General features: G+C 55.6%; 1 protein-coding gene across 2 annotated transcripts in view; it reads right to left on the reverse strand.

The window, feature by feature from the left end:
* PWWP2B (PWWP domain containing 2B) overlaps nucleotides 1–22,951 on the reverse strand; it is a gene marked incomplete at its 5' end in the record, with an annotated part of 67,205 nt that overhangs the window by 24,013 nt on the left and 20,241 nt on the right. The window contains one exon of one of the 2 annotated variants that reach the window (XM_082486336.1): nucleotides 20,083–20,620. The exons of the other annotated variant lie outside the window; for it this stretch is intronic. Of the gene's footprint in view, nucleotides 1–20,082; nucleotides 20,621–22,951 lie in introns of those variants that run through there. 2 annotated transcript variants of the gene reach the window in all.

The raw sequence follows: 22,951 nt of genomic DNA on the forward strand, positions 1-22,951 counted from the left end.
CTGTGAAGGACGACACAGAGCGGGCTGCCCCTGGCCGGGGCCTCCGGCGGGCACAGCACCAGAGGACACGGCCGCAGCATCAGCCCCAAACTGCACCCAGGGGCTGCCCCGGCTCTGAAACCACACAATCACAGAATCACACAATCACAGAATCACACAACCACAGACGCTGTGAGATGAAGCCCCCCTGTGTGCACGGGCACCGGTCGCCCAGGCTGCGGCATGGGCCAGAGCTTCGGTGGGCCGAGGGCTCCCCTCCCCCCGCTGCATTGCCAGCGGCTGCCTCAGCCACCAGGTCTGAACCCACCTCAGGTAAATTTGGGCTCCTGTTGGTTCTGGGAACCTACTCTCTAAATATTGGGTCCCTATAACCCAGACAATGTTGGCAGAGGAACGTTTGAGAGAAATTAAGTGTGGTGAGGCACTGGCCCAGGTTGCCCAGAGAGGCTGTTGAGGCCCCATCCCTGGAGGTGTTCAAGGCCAGGCTGGAGGTGGCCTTGGGCAACCTGGGCTGGTGGGAGGTGTCCCTGCCTATGGCAGAGGGGTGGAACTCGATGATCTTCAAGGTCCCTTCCAACCTAAACCATTCTATGATTCTATGATTCCCCTCCTTTACAGGTTGCTGCAGGCCTTTGCTCCCCCCTCGGGTGGTGGCAATGGCGCGGGGCTTGGCCAACAAGCCTGACCGACCCCGAGGCGCTGTGCCACCAGGCCGGTTCCTGGAGCGCTGCCTACTGCAGCCCCGCGCTCACAGTCTGCACAAACCCCGCAGTAACCCCGCGTGGGCAGCGTGGGATGGGCTCCCTGCGACACACACCACCTCCCGCAGCCCCGCGGCCATGAGGGGTACGTCTGTGCCACAGAGCTGGGATGCTCCTTCCCACCCAGCCTGGGGGAAGCGCCCCAATCCGCCGTTCCCACGGGCACCGCTCGGCTTCCACCAGCGACCCCCCTTTCCCCTTCCCCACCGTCATTTGCACAGCCTCGCTCAGACCAGGGTGTCACGACCTGTCTGCGTCCCTGCGATGCCTGAAGAGGTTAAAAGCAGAGGGAGAGGAACTCTGCTGCCTGTCAGGGTGAGGTCTGATTGCTTTGGGAGGGGTGAGGTCCCCGTCAGGTCCGGTGCTGCACCTTGGGGTGACTCAGCGGAGCCTTCCCGCATCGCTGCAAGGCGGCGTGGCCGTGGGTTGAGCATGAACATGGCTGCTCCGTCCTCACGCGTAGCCCCACACACCTCAGAGGGAGTTTTAAAGCACATGGATGTCCCAGAGCACCCACCAACCGTCACCCCCCAGGGCCTCGGACTGACGGGAGAGGAGAAGTTGGTACCCAAAGCGCCGGCTACCAGGGTGCCACGCAGACACGCGATGGATGGGCAGCTCTAGCTGACCAGAAAAAAACACGCTCATTTCTTTAGCATTCAGGCTGAAACCCAAGGCCCAGGTCAGGGAACCTGGCCTTCCTCCCCCCTCCTGCCCGGGGATGGCCCTGCAGCCAGCGCCGGTACAGTGAGCCGTGCCAAACCGCTCGGCATCGCTCTTCTGTCACGCTGCCAGTTTGTAAACCCCACAAATAGCTATTTTCTCGGCTACGTTCAGCTCAGGAGCTATGTACTCATTAAGCACTGCTACCAGAGCTCGTCCGCGAGCGCATGTGCCCTGGCTGCCACAGAGAGCACGCGTGGCTGCAGGGTGATGCTGACCTGCCCTGGGATGTGCTGAGCGCCCCGGCACGCCATGTAAGGGACGCAGGGATGGCTGCCCCACGGAGCTGCAGGGACGGCGTGGGCATTCCCAGGGGAAAAACTGCCCTGGTGGCTCCTGCCCGGCTCTGCTCCCCAGCTCCCTGTGCGGTGTCGGCACAAGCAGTGCCATGAGCCGCGGCCATCTCGCCGCACAGCAAATGCACGTGGGCGAGAAGCGCTCTGCCTGCCCACTGCCTGCGGAGTGCTGCCGGACATGGGCAGTGCGTTCACTGCTGCCGCCGCTGCAGGCGAATGCTGCTGCTCTGTGCCATGGAGGCTGCTTCCCGTGGAGCCTGCCTATTCACTGGGTGGTTGTTTTCCACTGGTTGCCAAGAGCAGGGACATAAAGTATTTACAGCAAGATAAAACCAATACAAACCTTTAAGGTAAAGCAAAGACCCAATAAACTGCAGAGTAACACCTGGGACCGCCCCCGGTACAAACGCCCAGGGCACCCCCACCCCTTGTTTGCAGAGCTCCTTCTCAGAGGAGCCCTTGGGAGTCACAAAGCCAGATTATACCAAAGCAAGAGGATTTCCAGTGAAGGAGCATCATGAAGGATGTCCTGCCAGCAGCTTATGTGCCTCTAATCTGCCTAGCTCGTCAGCATGCCCCACCTAATTACAATCAGGGCAATCCCGAGGTGGGCAGGAGCCAGAAGAGGACATTTTCTTTTCTGTTTAAATATGACGCCTCTGCATTAACCTACACCACCTGTAGTCGCTGACTCCATCACGGACAGTGCAGTTACATCAGTATTTTGGGGCGTTGCAGCTCAAGATGTACACAAATGACTACGGGAGAGCCACCCCACGGCACCCCCAGCGCTGCCGGCTGCAGCGGGGCCCTCATGTCCAGAGAGCAAAATGCAAAAAACCTGGTCATGAAAACGGCGCTTGCGCATGCTCCAGCTGACTTACTGTTTGATGGACAAACCCAAACCCAGCTGAGATCAGCCTTTGCAGCAAGCGGCATCCTGCGCTTTGGCTCAGCCGGGCGCCCGGGGCTGCGCAGAGCCCAGCCCGCCCTGCGAGAGCGGCCGAGGGCCACGGCACGCACGGGCAGCCTTACGGCATCAGCTCCCACCGAGGTTACTCTGCCGGTGAGAGGGTTTTGGGATGCACCAGCCACCACATCGCCCGTGCGGACCAGGCAGCGTGCGTGCACACACGTGTGTGCTGGAGGAGGGAGGGGATGAGGGAGCAGCAGGGAAACAAATGGGGCAAAAATAGAAACAGAAGCCCAAGAAGAAGGGCAGGGAGCATTTTGCTCGGGGTAACAGAGCTTTCTGATTGAGACATCTGAAAGTTTTGGTACTAAGGTAAAGCTTCTGGCTGGCCCGGTGACCAGCCAGCCGCCACCACCTCATTTTTTAACTCCTGAAGCCGCAGGTGTGTCTACATTGTCCATGCGCATTTTCCAGGCTACTGGAAAATCACCCTAAAACCCAAAGTGGCCATGTCACCCCTCCCCGGTGAGAGGCTGCTGCGCGTGGCGGCACCCATGAATCACCGCTGATAACCATGCGCGAGGCTGACGTTCGGGACAGCCTGGCAGCTGCCCTGCACCGGGACGCGGGCGGCTTCCAGCTCATTTCTTCTAGTGATTTATGGAAGACGACTGCTCTTTTCAGGAACTGTGACTTAAAAACCTGTGATTTATGAAAACTCCATATGTGCTCTCGCTCTCCTTGCCCATGGATGGCTTCCAGCAGGGTTTCCCCACCGCTGGCTGCCGTCCCCTTACCCGTGCGAGGGCCTGCACGCCGCCGGTGCCGCGGGAGCCACCCGGGGAGGGACCGGGACCAGGGACACACGTGGAGCCGCAGCTTACAGCCGCCCGTTTACTGTGCTCGCTGAGCAACAGCATCTAAATTTAGTTCTCCATCTAATACCCTCTTTGGAGGCAGTGTCAATTTTCCAGCGGCCGCAGGTTGCCAGCGGGTGGACTGCTCGCTCGGTGACTGACCGCAGTTAACCGGCCCCCTGGCACCAGCACTCCCTGTTTTGTGGTGTCCCTGCTACAGCCCCCTGGTAAGAGGGGCTTGTTGGTGCCGATGCTCAGCTATCACAAAAAAAAACAACAAAAAACCAGAGGTGTAATGAGAAGCCACCTCAGCGCTGTGGGGAACGCCCTCCCTGCAAACAGAGAAGCTTTAACAGCAAAATGCAGACGGGGATTTCTGCGGCATAGCTTATTTCTGTGCGCTGTGGGGGGACCTCCCTCTCTGCTCCCCTCAAAACACAGTCACGAGGAGAACAGCCCTGCTGTGGCTGACGCTCCTGATTTCAACATCAGTCCCAGCACCCAGAGCAAAACGGTCTAGCCAAAACGTCTGCCTCAGAAAGGCACGTTAACTTCCAATCCTCACTCTGGGGAGAGGGAAAAGAGACTCAAGCCCACCAAAGGGAAACTCGAAGGGCACACAGAAGCCAAATGCACATTATTTGACCAACAAATCCCACAAGCGCGTGGTTTGGAAGCTCACTTGTCTTTTGGCAGCGCAGCCGAGGATGGCCATGCTGAAGCAACGGGCTGGCAGCTCCGGCGAACGTTTCGCCTGCCGGCAGCACCCACCCTCCCGCTTAAGAGATGGCACGGAGCCCCCAGCGCTGCCGCCAGGTGCGGAGCCCCACGCGGGCATCGACCCTTCAACCCCCTTTAGCTTCCCAGGGGAACGCAGCTGGCAGTTCTCCACGCAACACCAAATCCTAAAATCCTAAAAAAGCCTCTGCAGCCCTGCATGGGCAGTGGGGACGGGCACGCTCCCCCTGCAAGACAGGTCCTCCAGTTGCAGAAACATTAAATAACTCTGTTTGGTACTCCCACTGCTAGCAGCGTGGCTAAATTTAAAAAGCCAAAGCTGCAGGTGCCTGGCGGTCTCTGTCCTGCGTAGAGACAGGCAAGTACAGACCTAAAGCACTCCCCGGCGGTGCCCCTTTGCTTCTCTAAGTCAGCCCTGCCACCTCAGTGACTCACCACGTGGCAGGAGGAGTGGCAAACCTGTACACTCAATTTCAGAGAAATCATTATAAATAACGTCCTGGTGACACTCTTCTTTTTTCTGATAGGCTGGGGGGAAAAAAAGAAAGGCTGGGAATACCATTTCCACGCAGCACCGACCACTGCGGTTTGGGATCTCCAGCCGCGCAGCACCCGCGGGTCGGCTCCTCGGGGCACACGGCCGCCCGCGCGTGGGGACAGCCACGTCTTGGCCGTCGGGGCGGTTTGCTCAGGGAGGACGGGACCGGGAGGAGATGGGAAATCTCCACTGCAGTTCAAGTAAACTGCATAGACGTAGCCCGTGCTACGATGGCAATGAGCAGCGTCAGTGCTGCCTACGGCAGTCATTTCCCACATTCAAGAGGTTTCCGGTCTCCTCTGTGCCGTTTGCCCTGGGCGAGGCGGCGTTGAGCCCGGGGAGATGTGACAACCTGTGTGCAGCTCCCCCCTTTACTGGCCAGTTTGAGGAGCAATTTCCATTTACTAGCTCCAGTTTCTCTCCCCCCACCCCATTTTTCTCCTTTTAACTCTTTCCCCATCACCCTTTCACTGCACGGACAGTGCACCTGGAATGACACCCAGAGGGGCAGGTAGGAACGAAAGCGCCACCTGAGCCGCTCCATCACCTGCATTTATGGCATCTGTAAGGCCAGGGCTCCACAGACCGCCCCATTCGCGAGGAGCACAGAAATCCTCGTGGAAATGACAAACCGCACCTGGGCAGGGACCAGCCCCAACTACAAGAAGAGGAGAGGGCACAGAGGCTTTATCACTGTGATCAGCGCAGTGCCGGATGACATCGCTCCCACTTCTGGAATATTGGCTGTAAACGTGCAGAAGGTTATGCTGGCTGGTGTAATTAGGGGTTGATCGAGGAGTGATTTATTTCTACCGTGAATAAATGAGGTCATTGCTACATAGGGAGCAACAGACAATTCCTTTTTCCTTTTCTGGGATCTCGGCTGACCGAGCCACAGCTAGCCATCGGGTGCCCGAGGGGCAAGGCTGTCAGATTAACTCGGCAGAGAGCCACGGAGCTTCATCTCTCCGGCGTCCCGCTGGGACCAGTGCTGGCCGGAGATACGGGGGCTCCCGCAGCAGCAGCTGACCGGGCGTCCCACGGGAACCGGGGGTGTGCAGCAGCCGGGGGCTGGTGCCACTTCGACCCTGGCACTCGCAGCGGCTCCTCCCGCAGCGCCAGGGCTGCGCCTGCCCTGCAGCAGAAAGCGGCAGCTCCCGCAGCGAGGGGCTCGCCGCAGGGCACGGCGGCCATGGCCTGCCGGAGGGGTCCCGCCGGGGCACTCAGTCCCCTGGCACATTTTAGGGTTTTGCTGTGAACCATAGAACGGTTAGAGCTGGAAGGTTAGAGTTACCTTGGGCGGGGGCAAGTCCCCGCGCTGGGAGGGTCCCGCTCCATCGCGGGCGGCACAGGGGATGCCCGGAGCGCGTCGGCCAGGCACCGCCACCCAACGCGCTGCAGCAGAGGGGTGCGGAGCCGGCGGCGAGGGCGGCGGGCAGGCTGGGGGAGCTCTGCCCGAGCCCGGCTAGCCACGGCACGGCTGCAGGGCTGGAGGTGCCCGGGGGGCCTGGGGCGCTCTGCAGCACAGCCTGCATCGCACATCAAAGCTGAGGGGTGTTAACGGTATGGAGGAGCGGAATCTGAGCCATTTCTGGGTTTGGCCTCCATCTCTAACGGCTGTCTGTTTATTCAAACTAGAAAAGCAGAGGCACCATCGCCCGCCCTGTGAGTGGGGCAGCTCCTCACAGCGCCAGCCTGGCTCACCAACGCACCGAGGGGGAATTGCCATCAACTTCTGAAGGGCTCTTCTGAGACAGCGGAGCCTGAGAACCTGATTCATTTCTAAAGGTCTTCAGTATAAGTCATCGATTTGCTGTTCTGCCTTCAAGTCTGCTGTCTCTATTACATAAGGAGCCTTGAACATATTACAAATAGCTGCCCAATAAATACGTTTATAGTTATCAGCAGCTAAGGAACAACAAACCAACAGTAATACTGTTGATCCTGGCCTGGGCTTGTACATCGGACACAGCAAGGTGAAATGGTCCCCAAATCAGACCGCTGTCACCCAGGCTGAGCAAAATGCAGCGCAGATGCCTCCCGCCATCCCTGCGCTGCTGCATCCGCACTGCCTCCGGCACGAGAAACCCGCAAGCTCAATGACGAGGCAAAGCAGAGCTGCTGCCATGGCCGCACGCCGAATTTCGGTCCCATGGGGTCAGGTGCTGAACATCACTATGAAAAGCATAAACCCGGCCTCCCAGCAGCCTCTTCCTGAGGCCGCCGCGCGGTGCTGGGTCTCCTGCTGAGACCTGCCTCCCTCCTCGCGCCACCAAGGCACCGGCCAGGCTCCGCGCTTGGAAGCCCAAGGTGAGAACAGGAGCAGAGCGCGCTTTTCTGTGGTGGCTTTAAGGACAGCCTACTTCCCAGTCTCCCCCCAGGAGAGGCAGAGACTCTTTCCCTCCCCTCCCCCAGCCCCTTCATCCTCCTTTTTCTTCCCCTTCGCCTGCCGGCAGCAGGGATGCACTGGGCAGAGCAGCAACTGCTGCGAGCCCACGGGTGCCGCAGAGCCACCGCGGCTCCTGCCACGGCGGGGACGGCTCTCGCTGCTCTCTTCCCTACGGAGGCGCCGCGGGGCACAGGGCTGAGCTGCTCCTCCATCGCCTCCCAAATCTCGCCGCCATCACACTTTTGCCGCCAACGAGCCAAGCCAGAAAGGGGCGGCTTCGCCCGGGCACAGCGGGGCCGATCCCAGTGCCGCCTGGGAGGGCTAGCGAGAGCAGGGCACGTAGCAAAGCCCCGAGGGAAGCCACCACGAGGCCGGCTTTGCCTTCATGTTAGTCGTCAAACGGAAAATGTCCCACTCCCCTGCGAGAGGATGGTGCCGGGGTTGCCGGGGGAGCGCCCGCCTGCAGCACGGGGCTGCGCTGCCTCCACAGCCGACCCAGCCGGAGCGCTCGGCCTGAGGGAATTGCAAATAACAGCCATAAAGTTACTGCTGGCGCTTGCAGCTAAGTTAGCAACACCTAATAAATGCAGTTAAAAAGCCAAAACAAAACGCCTGAAATCCCAAATTTCTAGTAGACGAGCACTTCATTTATCTCTTTAAATAGAAGATTGGAATTACTGGAATAAAAGGCTCCCTATGTTTGTCTGGCCTTTAAGTTCTGCTGCAAAAAAGTGTTTATTGACATAAGTGACACTTTCTTCTTCTTTAAGCATTTCTGCAGCAGTGCATTAGTGATTCAATTACTCAGTGCTGTATTTTAAGTCTGTTGAGTGAGCTGAGTGGTAAGTTGCCACAGTAGACATTAATATCATTTTTGCAAGACTGCAGAATTGCTTTCAAATCTCATCGGGGCAAGTCATTTACTAAGAGATCCCTTACAAAGTTTGGCAGTGCTGTGCCGTAGCTGTGAGAGCAACACAGCCCCACTGACGCTGCTTTGGACTCCCCGGTACCAGGAGCGGAGGCGCGGAGCCGAGCTCCCCAGTGCCCCCGGCAAACGCCGTGCCAAGGCGTCACACCAGCGCCGGCATGGAGGGCACGGCCGGGACCATCGCTGGCACCGGAGACAACACTCCTTCCAGCCCCAATAGCGGATGTGAGTGTAAAGAATATATTTTCTAGACAGGAAAACAACACAATCGGACAGGAATGTGCTTCTTATTTTGTTCCCGCTGCATGACCTCACTTCTCTTTATTTTCGGTTTCTCCAGACCATTCCGCACCGTCGGTTACCGTAGGTCATCAGCCCTTCCCCTTGCCGGTACAGTTGGCTGCCTAACTTTTCAGCCCGTACTTTGCCCCTTCCTCGCTGGGCTCTCCTCCATCCATCGGCCGCTACCGTTTCCCCCTCACAGTGAAGAGCGGGTGACGGGGTTGGCGGGGTGTATCTGAGCTAGAGAAGGGGATGGGGGTTCCATGGCGCCTGCCCCGGGAGCACTTCCCGGCAGCACCTTCCAGGTCTGACTTCAACCGAGACCGTCAGGAACAGAAGTCTGGGTGACCTATTTCAGGGTGAAACGTGTCTGGATTTTTCTTCTGCAGTAGATGCAAAGTAATTCTAAAATAAATGATTATTGTACCCATAAATCCCCAAAGGATGGAATTCACAGCTTCTGGCCATGGCCACTCCTTCCCTCATGTAGAGATCTGCAGGTCCCATTTTGCAGCGACAGATGATGCGTACGGGCAGTGCTGGTAAACAACCGTTTTGTTTGCTGACTTGTAGCGGAGGGAAAAACCCAAAGCCCTGCACAAAAAATGCTTTTCTAAACAGAATGGCTTTCCATGCTTCCCAGAGAGACCTCAGTGGTTCATAATAAAGGAACCACTAATGGTACTCCCCCAAAAAGAGCGTGCCACAGCCATCACTGTTGTGCAAGCAGCTGATCGTAATTGGCTGATCATAACTAATCCCCAGTATCTGTAATGGGAGGGGGGAAAGCATCAATTACAGCTGATAATTAACATCTGTGATGGGAAGAACAGTTTAACCTTGAAATAAGAATGAATTAAATTTAGGTGCAAAGCCACCCCCAGTGAGAGCAGCAGCAGGACCCTATCACGGACCCTTCCAAGAAGGTGGGACTGGGACCAGGCACAGCAAACAGCAAAGCTAACAAAATCAGAGAACAGGTTTAATTAAGCCAAGCAAGCATTAGCTTTCCTCCAGAGGAGGAGATATCAATTTGCATGTCAGCGAGCTGCCGGTTTTCTCTGTGTTGGGGTTCAGCACTGTGCCGGGCAGAGGCCGCCCCGCTGGTGCCGGCAGCTCCGCAGCCACAGCAGGACGGCCGGGGGTTCCCGTGTCTCACCGCCCCTCTTCGCTGCACTACGCAGAGCCAAATTTAGCTCCCTTGGAAAATTCTGTGCTGATTCTGCCTGGCACAGCGGTCTGACGCAGAGCCAGCCCGAGTCTGCAGCGCGGAGGAGGGTCTGAGTAAGGCCTTTCCCATCCAACGAACACCCTTCTCTCACGGGGTGTCGCGTTTTTCAAGTCTCTGAACGTACCAAAGCTTGTGCAGCCTCTCACCAAACCCAGACTTCCCCGGGCTGTGCGGCTCTCCCCCGGCGACAGACCCCACTCCCACCGGCGTGGGCAGCCTGACCTTGGCTTGCTGCACCGCTCCCTCGCGCTGCGGGGGACGGCACCCGCCGCCCGCTCCCCGGCCTGGCAGGAGGAAAGCAGCTTCACCACGCAGCGCTCCAGCGGACACAAAACCTGTTCTCCATCCCATCCCGCGTGCAAACGCCCCCCAGCCCCAGCCCCAGCCAGCCCCGGGGGCCGGTGGGCACAACCTACCCGTGGCTGTGCCACCACCCGCCAGCTCTAGGTGTGCTCCCACCAAAACCCCATCCCACTGTCCCGGGGGCCGCGGGAGCGGTCAGCATGTCCCCCCATCACCTCCTGGCCAGGGACCACCGCTGGGGCCCGGCCAGGCAGGGAGAGGGACATGTCTCCGCCATCCCGGTCGCTGCTCCGAGCTCTGCCCATTGAGCCGGGGATGGGCAGTGGAGGGGCGATACCTGTGCCGGTCCCCGTCCACGTGGCGCTGCCGCAGGGTCTGCCCGCAGGTGCCGACACGCCGACTGGCACTGAGCAAACGCCCCGCTTCTCCTGACAGCCTTTGTCCTGCCAGGATGGCCCAAGACCAGACGTTTGCTGCAGAAGGGCTTTCACGTTAGTGTGGACCTCTGGGGCCGCCCCAACACCCGTCTTGTTGTCTACATCATCGCCCCCGTCTAAGGTGCGGAAGAGCCGCTGACACAACGCTCACCACGTACCTCGACCTGCACAGCCCCTCGCACGCCCCCGCTGCCGGTGCCCGCGCTATGTCACCGGGGAACAAACCAAACCGGAGGGAAAGGCAGCGTCAGAGAAGGTGAAACTGAGAAGAGCGGGTGTTACCCGTGGATTCCCAGGGAGGAGAGGTCTGCAGGCAGAGGCTGTGGAGTTTTCTTCCCAGTGGGCATCAATTTGTAAGGGTGAAGTTGCGTTAGTGCAGCTTTTACAGCCATTTCTAAGTCACTCCGGGGACTGTATTATATTGAACAATCTTTTTTTTTTTTTTTCATTTAAAAGATTTTTTCAGAAAGAGGTCATAGATAGAAAGGTGAAACAGATGTTTCCCAAGGCAATTCCTGTCCAGACCCCTACTCCTATTTCTTGAAATTGCTGCAATTATCATACCAAGAAGTGTTTCATATGTCAGGGACAAACCAGCGGGGCTGCGCCAGGCAGCATTTATTACCAGCTGACAACGCCTAGCACCAGGAAGAAAAAATGACTTGCATATTACAATAAACTTCATTAGTTCAAGCCATGGTGGAAACTGCTGTTTGGGAAACCGCTGACACAATTGCACACGCAGGCCATAATAAAAAGAAAGATAAAAAGCATTATACCAACAGGAGCACCTCTGCTCCCCCGGGAAACGCCTCCCACCACCCAGAAACCTCCCACGGGGAGGAGAGCCTGTGCCACGGCTGGTGGCCCCCGTCCCCCCCGAGATGCCCACGGGTGCAGGACAGGCCCATCACGCTCCCCAGCACGGCTGCCGCTGCTGCGGGCGCACGCGCAGGGACCCGGCAGGGCTCCGGGCAACGCGTCCAGGGGAACCTGGGAGGCCCCGAGACACCAGCGGAGGCAGAGGTAAAGGAGGACACGCCGACACAGGTTGTAGGGCAACAACATCTTACAAAGTCCCTCATGAGGTGTTTAAGAAAAGGGTAGATGAGGTGCTTAGGGACATGGTTTAGAAGTGGTGGTGTTTTTATCAGGGTAGGTTAACGGTTGGACTTGATGATCTTAAAGGTCCCTTCCAACCTCACTGATTCTATGATTCTATGAACCTATTGAACAACCAAGATTAGAGACCAGCCAAGAGACAAGAAAGAATTAAAGTAAAAATTGTCCAATTTTAATGCAGGAAAATGGTTAATAATGGAAGTGCAATAGTTATTTAAATATTAGTACCAGAGGAAACAAAGCCAATAGAATGATTCTCAAATTGGTTTTGTGTCATGGAACTCCAAATCACAAGATACTATGTTGAAAAGTCAACTTTGAGAAAACAGAACGAACACGTCCACGGCTCAAACCAGCAATCGCCACACAAAACACCTACCGGTCCTTCACTCCACATTGCAAATTAGCCGTGAAGCATTTGGGAACCCCCCTTGGTAGCCAGGCCACCCTGTAACGGTCCTTAAGAACATTTTCTGCATTCTCCTGCAGAAGCAGATAGGTGCTGAGCCAAAAGTTCTTCAGTCCAATGGTGGGGCCCTTCACCAAAAGCAGCGTGGCCAGCAGGGCCAGGGGGGGTTCTGCCCCTCTGCTGCGCTCTGCTCTGGGGAGACCCCCCCACAGTGCTGCCTCCGGCTCGGGGGTCCCCACAGCAGAAGGACACGGAGCTGTTGGAGTGGGGCCAGAGGAGGCCCCGGAGCTGCTGGGAGGGCTGGAGCCCCTCTGCTGGGAGGACAGGCTGGGAGAGGTGGGGGGGTCAGCCTGGAGAAGAGAAGGCTCCGGGGAGACCTCAGAGCCCCTTCCAGTGCCTAAAGGGGCTCTGGGAGAGCTGGGGAGGGGCTTTTACAAGGGCATGGAGTGACAGGATGAGGGGGAATGGCTGGAAAAAGGTAGATTGGGATGAGATATGAGGAAGAAACTCTTGGCTGTGGGGGCAGTGAGCCCCTGGCGCAGGGTGCCCCAAGGAGCTGTGGCTGCCCCATCCCTGGAGGGGTTCAAGGCCGGGTTGGACGGGGCTGGGAGCGACCTGGGCTGGGGGGAGGTGTGGGGGTGGCACTGGATGATCTTCAAGGTCCCTTCCAACCCAAACCATCCTGTGATTCTGTGATTCATGGAGCGCCCCACAGATGGCAGAGTGTGAGGTCCTGGGGTTCAGCAGCCGCCCACCGTCATTGCCCCGCGGCAGCCGAAGCTCTGGCGATAGAAACCCAGCGGTGCCAGGGCCCCAGGAGCGACGCGTTTCTGGGGCCTTCCAGGTTTTTTGTGTTTGCAATCCCTTTGCATTTTCCCATGGGAGCACAGATGTTTCACAGAGAACACGTGTTATCTGGCTTTCTCAGTCACCTTTTGAGGGACTTCAGAAAAAAAACACCATCATCTGCGTAGTAAAAGCTGAAAACCACTCAGTTCTCAAAAAAACCATCCCGTGCTCCCCCATTAGAGACTTCAACGCTTAAAGTTGCTAATATAAACCCCATTCTCCCCGACCCCCTCTCACCAGGGCCACTACTCCAACTACCTCCTCCACCTGAGTCAATACATACACTGAGTTATCCTGAATTTAAAAGCATCTTCCCATAACTGATGTTTGCACATGGATCTAAGTTGAGAAAGTAGCACAGGCTCTTCAGTTTGTCTTTATGCTTTAAGATACGCTCAGGAGAGCGGCACGCACCTACACAAGCGGCTCCGAACCCGCGCGCGCACACCCTCCCCTGCCAGGGAAGAGACCCAAATTCTAAAATTATCCACTCAAAATGAGCATTTTCTCAGCCTGCTTTGTATCAGCAGTCACTGAGTAATTCACAGCAGATCTAAGATTAGCTAATGAAGTGCAGTGACTCATCAGCCAAGCCTCCGCGCCGCTGGGGAAATTCAATTTTTCTTTAGCAACAGATCTTAAGATGTGGAAATTATAAATAAATACAGTTTGGAGAGCTACAGCAACAGGAGGATTCTTATTTAAAACTCCTTGACACAGACATTTGTGCCTGCGATGCCCTTGTACTGACTGCACCGCTGATCCCTCGCACCAGCGCAGGACGGTGCCCGGGAGTTTCTGCGGCACGGCCGCGGCTCCCCGAGCGGCACAGCCGCGGTGCCGAGCAGGAGAGGGTCCGGCCGAGCCAGAGCATGCGGTGACAACGCACCAACCAGCAAAGCCTGATTTCAAACCACTCATTAGCTCACACCCAGAAGCAAATTAAAACCATGCAGAATCATTACAGGCTTCTGCAAATGACATTGTCGAGCAAAATGATGGGGTGGAGGAAAGTCATAAACAGAATCAAAGCAGAGAGGAGCCCCACCCCCACCCCAGCAGTGAGATGCAGAACAAAGCCAATTCTCAATCCCGGAACAAACACGTGCTCCAGACCCGAGTCCCGTGTTCTTGGTTGGGGTCGCGGGGCTGGGACCCCCCCAGCCCCCATGGGGCCGCTGTCCTCCTGCCCAGCCCCTCCGCCCTCCCCCCCGCGGCCCCACTGCTGTCGGGCTTGAGCTTCTCCACCGGCACCAGAGCCACCTTCACCTCTCTGCAGCCATTGCACGTGGGCTGAGCGACCCGGTGTCACCATCATCGTAGAATCACAGAATGGTTCAGGCTGGAAGGGACCTTGAAGACCATCCAGTGCCACCCCCCACCCCGGGCAGGGCCACCTCCCCCCAGCCCAGGGTGCTCCCAGCCCCGTCCAACCCGGCCTTGACCACCTCCAGGGATGGGGCAGCCACAGCTCCTCGGGGCACCCTGCGCCAGGGGCTCACCACCCCCACAGCAAAGAATTTCTTCCTCTGATCTCATCTCAATCTCCCCTCTTCCAGTTTAAAACCACTCCCCCTTGTCCTATCACTCCACTCCCTGATCAAGAGTTCCTCCTCAGCTTTCCTATAGGCCCCACTGGTCCTGTAGGACCTGCTGGCCACGCTTCTTTTGATGCAGCCCAGGGTACTGGGGGCCCTTCTGGGCTGTGACCGCACATCGCCGGCTCATGTTTTGCTTCTCACCCACCAACACCCCCAAGTCCTTCTCCTCAGGGCTGCTCCCCATCCTTTCTCCACCCAGCTTGGAGTTGTGTTTGGGATTGCCCTGACCCATGTGCAGGGCTGTCCCCACCCCGGGTTTGCCAGCAGCAGCTCGGCCCGTCCCAGCCATCACCCGCGGTGGTGGCCACACACACCACGTCCCTCGGTGCGCCGGGCAAGGCTGCTGCCGCCGGCTCTGCCTGCTGCACCTCCCGCCCTGCTGCCCCGAGCTGAGGGCGCATCAGTGCCTTGGCGTTAATTAGCTCCCGCGCCGCACCCGCACCGGACTGCCTATGGTTCCTTCCAACAGTTTGGTCATACGAGCGAAACACAGTGTACGGCTGCTTTCTGCCCGGGCGGCGGGGACCCCTTGGGCACCCCCCTCCACCCAACAGGTGGCATAAGCACGCAGGAACGATGCTGCGTTTGAGGGATTTGGCCCCAGATTGTTCCCTGCTCCATGCTGGGTGGCAGGAACCCCGCAGCCTGGCACGGGGGGTGGTGATGTGGGGCATGCCCCCAGCATGGCAGGGCCCCGTGCCCCCTGCCAAACTGGACCCCTGCGCCCTCGGGGCCGGCGCTCCATCCTCACCCCCCCGAGTGCCCCACCACCCGCATCGAGGATTTCCAGCAAAGAAAATCAAATCCCCCTTCCCTGCTCCAGGCCACCCGGTGGGGGCTGCTCCGCATCCAGTCCAGCTGCACTTCAGAGTCTCCATTTCAACCGTATTCTGTTTCCAGCCACATCAGGCCTTGCTTATCAAAGCCAAATGCTTCAGGTTTTGGTGCATAATGAAAAACAGCTTACAATTTGTGTGTTTTTCCTGAGAAATTGGTTTTGAAAACAACTTGCCCAACTCTGTGTTTTATAATATGCACTTCAAAAAAAAAAAATTGAGTTTAGGGGAAAGAAAATATTTTCCATGCAAGACAGACGTTTGATTGGATTAAAGCAAGCCTCCCTCTTAATTAGGGTTGCCGGAACACCGCCGGAGGGCCGGGCGCCCGTGTGCAATTCTCGGCGATGCCCGTCAGCGCGGACCCCCGCTGCCCGTGCCCAGGCCCGTCCCTCCTGCCCGAGGCACAGCTCCGGCCGCGGCCCCCGGGCACAGCTCGGCTCTCCCTGCCGGCGGGGGGGCAGCACACCCGGGAGGTGCTCGAACGGAGGACAGAGCACAGAAAAGCATGAAACTGGAAGAGAGACGAAAGGAGAAGCTTTAGGAAGACATCACAGCCGATATTCAGACATGAGGAGGTGCTGCGGTGTTTCGCCACCGTCCTGCCGGGCTGCCCTTTATCCCTGCTGTCCCCGGCACCGGCACAAGTGCGCAGCAGGGATCTGTCATTACGCAGCGAGCGTGGCAGGACCCGCAGGGCAAGGGTCCCGCGGCGATGCTGGGCCGGGAAGGCAGCTCCCGCGTCAGCCATGGCACAGCCCCGCCGGAGACGCTGCCAGGGCAGCTGGAACCACAGCTCCGGCAGCTCTGCCAGCCCTTATCGGCGTGAAATAGGCAGTGCCCGAACCATAAGCCACAATAAAGCGACCGGTAAAAATCTCATCTATGCCTTACGATCCCTGATGGAATCAAAACCATGTGGTTTTCTATTCTGCAAGCCACTCCGACGGCTTTATTAGCACAGAACAAACGGTGATTTGAATAGCACATCCTGAAGTGCCACAATCCCAACATCAGCTCAGCGCTGCCCCCAGCCCCCTCCCACGGCTCTCCCCAGCCAGCCTACGGCTCACGACGCAACAGAAGCTGTTAGCTTAGGCCACCTACACAGCTAGCTCCTTTTAATAAATTTAGCAAGTCAGAAAAGATAGGATACAAAAATCTGGTAAGAAATCATTGGTTTGATCAGAAATAACCAGACTCCCTCTCCAGTTGCAGAGAACACTATTTCCCGTGGGAGGGTTCGAGCGCCCCCAGGCAGCGCCCGCCGCGGGCAGGGGGACCGGGGCACCGCGGGCGCTCTCGGGGCTGAAAACCTGCTCGAGGCACGTCAGAGGGGAGGGCAAGTAAATGGAATGTGGATTGTGCACACAAAATTTAATCTATACATTCACAATATTGGCAAAATACCTCTGTCCTTTATTACAAAAAATACTGATAGGTTTAGTATTCGTTTGAACAATGTTGAATATGTTGAATAAAATATTGACGCCCCCCCCCCGAAAGCCATACTCGGATTCTGCAGAGCTTGCATTTCGGAAATCAGCTGCGCGAGCTGAAGCACAGCTGTAGCGTTCAGGAGGAAACCTCCAAAACCACCGTATGGAGCAGCGGAGACTATAATAAGACTTTAGTATAGCAAGAATTGAAACGGACTGAAAAAGGCCCACCATTTCCTAAAGCCACGCACAAGTTGTAAAAGTATAAGGAGGGAAACCTTAAAAATTGAACAAAGTGAAATTTCACAGCGTATGAGAATCTGTTAATGACATTCAGTGGGGAGCACAGGACCTATTGCAGAGAATACTAAAGACCACTTACTGTTCCTGAACATTGCCATTTAGGCTTTAACCCCACGGCGCTTTTCCTGTGACAGAATAAAAGACTGAAGTACGCCATTCAAACGTCACATTATTAAAAATGACGTTTAGAAACTTTTACATTAGCTTTTTAAAATCAGTTAAGAAATGAAACATCACTGTGCCCTTGGTGTATGCTTTTGCATTTGCTGAGAAATTATTTTCATTTATCTGCATAATGGCCGAGGCAAAAAAAAAAAAGCAATTTGCTACAAGATTTTGCTCTGAGCCTTGCCAAAACCGAAGAATCATCTTTTCTCTGAGGTGAAGGGAGCCAGCTCCTTCAGCCGCCGTGCGCCGCCCCCAGGCCGTGCGCTTGGTCCGGATGCTGCTCAGCGCCGGTGCTCACACCCACCTCGGGCACTGGGCCACCGAGCCAGAGACGGACCCGTGTCCAGTCCGCTCACGCGCTGCCTAAGCACTATTTTCCCTGTTACCGTGTTTTAGTGAAACTCTCTGTAGAGGTTCTTAGGAAAGTGGCAAAAATCTGGTGACTCACCTGCAGTGCTTCAGTTCCACTCGTCTGCTTCATTCTGGGAGCCGGTGCTAACGGGGACCCGCGCGGGTCGTGTCGGGCCACCCGCCAGCACCGGGCCAAGCACGGGAGCCCAGCACACGCAACCTTCCCTTCCTCTGGCAGAGGGTCCCCCCCAGCCCTCCTGGCAGCAAACGGCAGCAAACCAGTTCTGTAACCTTCCCGCCGCTGACACGGGACCTGGCGAGGGCAGAACACTGACATTTTTCCCTTCACCTCTGCACCCACAAGGAGTCTCCGGCAGCACCAGCCCTTTGTCTGCTTTCCAAAGGGCGCAGCAATGTCAGGAACGTCCCACATCCAGGTGCAGGATGACAGCAGGAGCGGCGGTGCCCTTGGTGGCGGGGGACTAGCAGGACACCGCAACCTGCAAGGGATGAGCAGGAAGGTTTCTCGCAGGGATACCAGGCACTCCTCCGTCAGCGCTGAGGGGCACAACCGCTGCTCTGAGGGAGGAGATGACAGTGACTACCCAGGCAGAAGCAGAAGGCAGAGAGGTTTCCACTCTATGGTTAAACATCCGTCAGAACACGTTTATGTGCACCAGGGGCTCACTGCAGAGCCAAACCGTCATGGGAAAACACTCTGGGACACCCCCTCTCAAACACCTCCATCCTGGGGACCACATCCAGCGTTGGAGGGCGGAGGCTGGACTTGAGCCTACCTTCTCCCTCCGTTTCATGGCCCGAGCCTGGAGAAGAGCGGTGGCCCCAAGTGTGAGGTATCGTAACTCTCTCTCGCACCCAGCAGAGACCGAGCGCCCGCTCCCGAGGATGTTTCTGCCTGTTCGCGGGACCTGAGTGCCACCCGCTAGCCTGCCCAGGAAGGCAGCCCGCACTCACCTGTTGCTCTCGGCATCTCCGCCAGCCGCGGCGCGGCCTTTCCACGCGCAGGCAGGAGCAGCCCTTCGCGAGACGGGAGTAGAGAGCGCTTTTCCTGAGAGGGTGGGGGAGCCAGGGGTTGGTTATTTTTGTTTTGCCCTTTTTTTTTTTTAGTTTTTTTAAATGGACAGAAGGCTGCTTGTAACTCCTTTCAGCTAACTGCTGTAACGCTACAGCCAAAAAGCTTTGCAACACTTCTTGGCAGGAATTCCATACAATAAAGAACTGTATGAGCAGCAAACACAAAAATTACCTCACGCTGCCATCAGCTAACCCTAGGCCTAGCTCGAGAAGACGCTAGAAAAAAAGCCCACAAAGAAAGTCCTGAAGACGGACAGACAGGGGCTGAGAAAGGTCGAACTGTTCTCTCCCTCAGTGGGAGTACTCAGTGCACAAGAGCCTCTTGGCCAGGGGAGCAGTCTGCTTTGGGGATGGGCACAGCGGACGCCCAGGTAAACAACTGCTGCACAAGGGCTTCACACAAGGTGCAGGAACACGTTCCTTCCCTACATACTGCTGTCCTTCTTGTGCTTATTTTTGGAAAACAGGAAGCTTATTGATTTGTTTGCAGAGGTGGCCAAAAGTGTTCTGGGGAGACAGATGTCCTATTTCAGCACTGCATTTTAGCCTGCGTGTTTTATACCACAGTCTTCCAACTGTTCTACGGGAAACATATTTGACCCATTGTATGCTCTTACTGAGACTCAGCAGAAGGGGTTTTTTGGTGTCGAACTCCTCTTGTTAAACTTTGTTGTTGTTAAAGAGAAAAGGGAAGCTCTGGCTTCCCTTGCCGACACTCAGAAGACCACAATATGAACCATTGTGAACCAGGAAAACACGAGCTTGTGTGCTTTCCGACCCGCTCGTTCTTCTCATTCGACAATAGTTCGTCACAGTGTTAGCTGCAACAGATTAAGAACAAACAGGAAGGAGAATCCGTGCAACGATCCGGTAGCTTGAAGGTAACCTTCTGCACGCAGACAACATTTTACCTAGCAGGGACAACTCTGAGCTGCTTTCTCCAGCATCAGAAGCAACAGATGACCACAACTTAATGTTTCTAGACTGAGGGAACCCCAGGGAAAGCTACACTAATGCAAAATCAAAAATATTAACCCCTACAGTTTCAAAAGCTTGTCCATAGGTCCCTTTAGTTTGTAAACCATTTGTACTCTAAATCTGGTACAAAGCTGTAGGCTGTTTTCTGTTTTTTAAAGACTGCTAATCGTTTCTGGTGACGTGTAAGGATGAAGATCCTCTCTATCCAACAACATTTGTTCAAGGGGCCTTAGATTACACTCGCCGACTAGGTGTGAACACAAAGCCACAAAAGTTAGTTCAAAACATTAACTCCCTCTCCCGTCGAGGCTCTCAGGCTAACCACCGCCTCCACGCACGCAGCACGAGCAAGGCAAGGCTGTGCTGCCCGCTGGTTCAGGGGACTTAAGGGAGCACACGTTTAGGACGCAAAACCCACCCAAGTTACCAGGTGACTGCTTGTTCACACACCTGAAAACACTCATCCTCTCAGCTCTGTAGTAAACGACATGAAAAAGCTTTAACATATGCAACGATAGCCACGTAGTTGTGTGTTGCACATTTTCCAAGTTTTAATAGAGACAAAAGTGAGTCCATTGTACTTAAGACACTACAATGATTTCATTCTATGGCATGTCCTGCTCCAATTACATTTCTCAGAGTACAGTATCGAGTAAAAGTTTGGTAGCTTTAAAATTAACAAGTGTGTGAAATCTGTAAGTAAAATAAGCAGCAGCAATAATTTTTGGGATTTTATCAAGAATAGCTAACTTTTAAGTAATAAATACATTCCAAGATGTGTTTTTTGCTGTTCTCCTAGTTCATTGCCGTATCTGACTTGTCAAATTCTCATTCTAGGGTAAGATATCCTTAAGACTTTCCTGCCAGCCTCACACCAGAAGAGCCTCCTAACTCCACGTCCCGGTGCCTGTCACCTGTCCCAGATGAAAAGCAGTGCGAGCTGACAAGGAAACTCGTCCTCCTGCCATGCGCACGGCCACCTCCAGATTCTCCTGGGGAGCGTGTCAGGATGTTTACAGACTTCGCGACCAGAGCTCTAGGAGAACAGCTGTGCTCTTATCTTCTGTTACCTTGAAGAAAGTGAAAGAGGGAGAGGTTACTGCAGGCGGCACGGAACAGACCGGCATTAGTGGCGAGGCACACGCTCCGGGTTTCCTCTAAATATAGCCAGGAATTCTCCTGCTCCCAGCTGGCCCCGCAGGCAAAACCGGCAGCAGCTATAGCTTTGGAAGAAACTCGTCAAGTTAACAAACCCAAAGTAAGAGCGGGAATTTTCTCCAAGACAGACGTGATATGAATTTCAGTGACGATAATAAATCTTCAGTCTCTGGCTTAAAGACTTCTAAGTCCCCATGCGGGGTGGGTTACTGTAGGTTAATCTGCCACGAGTCCCTACAGAGAGAGCCACGTGAAGAACATCTGCCTCCACTTTTCAAACACAATCTATAAAACGGGATTATTTTCCCCTTGAGAGAGGTTGCCGTACAGAAGCTTTTCTACGTACCTGCAGCTGCCTCAGGACTCGGACTGCCGCCGCAGCACCCCAGTCGCTGTTCATGAAGAGGCAGAGCAGCCATGCCACCTTCTCCCGTTGCCTCCAGAGGTAACAGACACCTCCCGTCCCCTCGCCCCCCCTGCTGCAGACTCCCCTTCCCACCCCAGACCGCTGCTGGTTGTGAGCTGCAGAAGCAAGCGCGTGTGGCGGCAGCGCTGCGGAGCCCTTGGGACGGCCAGTGCCTCTGGACAGACCGTGCACGGCTCCCTGCCCACGCAGCCCTCCGGGGGCGGCTGTGTCCGAGCGCACCAGACCATGACCGAGCAGGCACCGAGAGCGGGCGAGATGCTCGTTCTGAATTCAGAAGCGCAAAACAACACACTCCAAACCAGAGCTAGCAAAAGGTAACGAGGCTCCCCGCGCCCGATGTGCTACGCTGCTGTCACCTGGCCGCCTCGCTAGATACCGGCCACTAACACCAAGGGCAGAGGACAGGCTTGAAAAGATACGTCCGCTGGAGAGGGATGTGCCTGTCAAACCAAAAAACGACCAAAGAGAGAAGTCCTCATCTGTTCCCCTGCATGGAAGAGGTACTTGCACTGGCCCTGTAAGTCAGGTTACACAGTGGAAGCCCTGAAGAGTTCAAAGGGAGCACCTATTTGTCTTTGAGATCAAGTGAAGAAACCAGAAGATGCATGAAACAACTCAGTGATACAAAAATGAATGAAAAAAAGGCATGGAGATCTACACTTACACTTTTCAATTGCAAAACCATCGTTGCACCACACTTCAAAGGCAATTCAGTTTGAGGCAGTTCAAAAGTCTGACCAGCCCTAACACATGTCCGTGCCAAATCAACTCACGTGGACCAGGCAGAACCACAGGACACGCAGGCTCAAGTCCGTGTTCCTGACAAACAGCATTAATGCTATGAAGCAAAAGGATCAAAGACCTTTAAAAACCCCTCACAGTGGAGGTTTGTGACTTACAACTATGCAGCACAATACACCAAGAATGCCAAAACCAAATGCAGGAACATGATCATATTTCCAACACCACTGAAAACGTGGCAGCAGCTCTTCGGCAGGCATGGAACCAAAGCGACACTGATTTGCCCAGTTTTGGCATCCAGAACAACCTTCAGTGTTGCCCAAACATTTGAGACTACGAAGAGCTGATATAATACACCACGAACATCTGCCCTGAAGCCTATATTCCAAAGAAGGACTGCAGTCAGGTTTCATAAACTCTGTCGCTATTTAGCAGAATCATCCTGCTCCTAAGAAACTGGGATGTCTCACAACACGGCTCTACTCCCTATTGTCAGCAGAGTGTAAGTTTATACTTAATCTCGCAGGAGAATCTATTCATTTACCTTCTGATGAATGGCAAGGTTTTCAAGAGCACACAACTTCACTTGCAGGCTTATTATCTTGCATCTACCAAAGCCTCAGTGAGGTCCATGGACTCGGCAGAATACGCCTCAAATGGTTTTTGCATTAAAAACCAGACAGATTGCAGATTGAAAATATCTGGTCTAAGCAGGAAAAATGCGTTTCCTTGTTGAGGAGGTGGCAGCAAGCCCTCAGGCCGGTTGCGTTCTTTGTGATTTTCACACTTGGAGGAAGGAAGCATCACAAGAGAAGCACAATGCCAAACCGCCGCCCAGTGAAGGCCTCTGCCTGTGCCAGGGCAGAGGCTGCCCCGTCGCAGGGACGAGGTCGAGGCTGAACTGCCGTCGCTCGCCCAGCGTTCCTGGGGGCAAGGACCGGGGATTGCCTGCCCTGGCCGCAGATACTTGGTGCTACCAGCAAAACGGCAAACTGCTTTAAAACAGCTGATGCTCCACGTCTCGAAATGTGGAAACCTCAGCACCCTGCTGAGTGCTGTGCGCCTGCGGATGGAC

The sequence above is a fragment of the Vanellus vanellus genome, assembly GCF_965231255.1.
Source record: "Vanellus vanellus genome assembly, chromosome: 7".
Classification (NCBI taxonomy): domain Eukaryota; kingdom Metazoa; phylum Chordata; class Aves; order Charadriiformes; family Charadriidae; genus Vanellus; species Vanellus vanellus.